This window comes from Cryptomeria japonica, chromosome 4, assembly GCF_030272615.1.
Source record: "Cryptomeria japonica chromosome 4, Sugi_1.0, whole genome shotgun sequence".
Taxonomy (NCBI): domain Eukaryota; kingdom Viridiplantae; phylum Streptophyta; class Pinopsida; order Cupressales; family Cupressaceae; genus Cryptomeria; species Cryptomeria japonica.
In genome coordinates, this window is record NC_081408.1 from 553,937,444 (window position 1) to 553,939,617 (window position 2,174).

General features: G+C 33.6%; 1 non-coding gene across 1 annotated transcript; it reads left to right on the forward strand.

The window, feature by feature from the left end:
* Positions 1-666, forward strand: LOC131029465 (uncharacterized). Its single transcript, XR_009372351.1, has 3 exons — positions 1-149; positions 263-328; positions 423-666. It is a non-coding gene; the product is annotated as an uncharacterized LOC131029465 (transcript).
* Positions 667-2,174: the final 1,508 nt, after the last annotated feature.

Consider the following 2,174-nt stretch of genomic DNA (forward strand, 5'->3'; position numbering starts at 1 on the left):
AAATACCAGACAAGGAAGTGGGGATTTCACAGTTCATATTTGTTAGCTTTGATTTTTAGTTATTACAGAACTTCTCTGTGTAATTTGGTGAAGATGTCTTGCTGTGGTGGAAAGTGTGGGTGTGGAGGAAACTGCAATGGCTGTGCAGGGTAACACACTTCTTTATTTATTTCATAACCATTGTTTATGGTGTTTTTGTTTCCAATAAATTCAATGGGAGAATATAATATAAATTAGAAGTGGTTTTTTATGTGATGTTCAGATGCAAGGCCTTCCCAGAGAAGGGTGTAGAGGGCTCAACCATGGCAGCCACTGCTTCAGATATGGTGTAAGTTCTTCCTCTTTCTCTTTTGGGCACCCACAAAAGTGCAAGGGAAAATAAATATTTTAATGGTGATTGAATGATGTGGATGAAAATGCAGGTATAATGAGGAAATGAGTGTGGCAGGGGAGAATGAATGCAAGTGTGGAGGCACCTGCACTGCCAATCCATGCAACTGCAAATGATATACCATTAATATCATTTTCTATTTAAGTGTGTACTATCTATCAGCTTTGGTATGTTATACCAAGGTTTGAATATTATATTGTAAGAAAAAGTCATGCATGATGCCACCACACGACTGTTTTATTAATATAATATATATATAACGATATTTTAATCCAGCATGATAATTGGGTGTCTTAAATGAGGTGAAACAAATAGGTGATCTGATTTTTAGCCTATGAATTTCTGTTTCATTTGGTTTCAAGTCTTTTTTTTGCATCATTTGTCAATTGTATTGCTTTGGCAACTTATTACAGTGTTGTATTTAGACATACATTATTATGTTTTTCTTCTGAAGAAATATGTTAATTCCATGACAAGCATCTCCATTTTTAATGGGACAGCGAACTGCCTTGTATACAAATCTTCTTAATGTTTAAAAAGAATATTGGCTGAGAACAATCTTTACAGAAAGACAAAGATTAAGAATTTCAACTCTCCAAATCATTTGTTTAAATGAATTCTCTCCGGTGATTGATCAGAGGTGGAAATAAACGCCATGTCTACACAAATTTGTTATTAAACAACTATTAAATGTATCTCCCTTTTTATTTTGTTGAAGTGGATTGAAAGCTCTGAAACGAAGCCACCTTATGGTTTCGTAGATAACGACTTTTCCTTGTCGATTTGATAAAGATGAATAACTTTTTCAATCCGATTACGTAGAACTAATATATCTAGGTGGGTTATGCTCGTATTTTGGTTTTCTACACTATTTGTGTCATTCCAATATTTGGTGTCACTATCCCAACTTTTAACAACATAAAATTTTCCTGGTCAATGCCTTAAATCACTGGTAATAATACTAGAAAATATATCTATAATAAGTAAGGATAGTTCTAGAAATAAGTCTAATAAATAAACCATAAAGCACAATGATATATAAGGAAGGATAGTTCTAGAAATAAGATGTAATATTATGAATTCATAGAAATGAAATTTCAAGGTTTTGAAATATTTATTGAAAAATTAGCTTTCCTTAAGAGTGACCTAGGCTAATCCAATCAAATGTATATAAATAAGCATAAATTAGCATAGGTTGTGAGGGTTTAGGCAGATTGGAGCAATAAACAATATTAAATATAATGCAGAATAAATAAAAATAATAATCCACAAGCATACATAGATTCAACATGGCTCACCCAATGTATGCTACATCCATAGAGAAACAAATGTCCACTTTATTTTTATTATCCAATGAAGAGGAAATTACAATTTGATGATTTTTCACAATACACATCCACTTATTATTTAAGACCCTTTTGAAATTTTATAAACGTCTGTTTACATACCAAAATAATAGCTGACTACTTTACTAAATAATGGTCAAGTTTTTCTTCGAGGGCACTGCCACTAGGCTCTTGGCTAGGGATGATGTCCCCAATAGCCTCAACTAAGGGTGTTACCCTTAGAATCTTATTGTGGGCTTCGCCTCTAGGCCCCTGTCAAGAGGATGAACCCTTTGGGGATCATAAGAGGGGATTTGGCCCCCTTGCAATCCCTCATTAATTGATTTGGAGGGAAAACGTGACTAATGAAGTCACCAAAATTTAAGCCCAACATCATGATCAATCGTCACATACTAGCATAGGCAAATATATAAATGTTGGACATCGATTCTTTTCAA